Genomic DNA, 741 nt, shown 5'->3' with positions numbered 1-741 from the left:
CTTCGCATAAAAAGTAGAATAGACCTGTGGCGTAAATTTACATGAATTCACATTGCAACAGGCACCCGTCCCCTGGAAACTTATGTGAGGTTGCCAGACTGAGCTCACACAAATCACAGAACAGCTGTAAATCCTAACTGCATCTAGTCAAGAAACAAGGAGTTCCATCAACAGCGTTATTTAGGGTAGATTCTCTGCTGTTACAAAGGTATGCTCTGAAGCATCGGTCTCTGTCCCAGTCAAGATACTCACAGCACCTCTGATTTCTGCCCAGCTCTGTGAAATCTGTTGCGACTTAAGTGTCTCTGAGACTTCTAGATCTCTCTCAAATTTGGCTGAAAGTGGTCACTTCTGGTTCTAAATATCCAAAGGAGGCAAGACATGCAAACTCTGCATAAGAAATTATGCCAAAACTTATACACAGAAAAATGACAATGTCCCACAAAGCCAGCTTTATTAGAATAGGAAAACAATACAGAAAAATAAAGGGTTCCAGTAAACACACGATCAAATAAACTAACATTTCACTGGAAGATAAAACCTTGTGATAGCAAACCTACTGAACACACCTTTACCAAGCAAACCACCAACAGGTAAACACTTATATGTAAACTGTGTTTTTGGTAATTACAGAAACAACCATCAAGGACTAGCATTGCAGCATGATTTTCATTATAAATAATACATCAACAATTTTTTAGAGAAAATGTAACTGTTCTGTCTCTCAAAACATGTCTCAAG

This window comes from Phaethon lepturus, unplaced genomic scaffold (assembly GCF_000687285.1).
Source record: "Phaethon lepturus isolate BGI_N335 unplaced genomic scaffold, ASM68728v1 scaffold52532, whole genome shotgun sequence".
Taxonomy (NCBI): Eukaryota; Metazoa; Chordata; class Aves; order Phaethontiformes; family Phaethontidae; genus Phaethon; species Phaethon lepturus.
Note: the sequence above shows the minus strand (reverse complement) of the source record.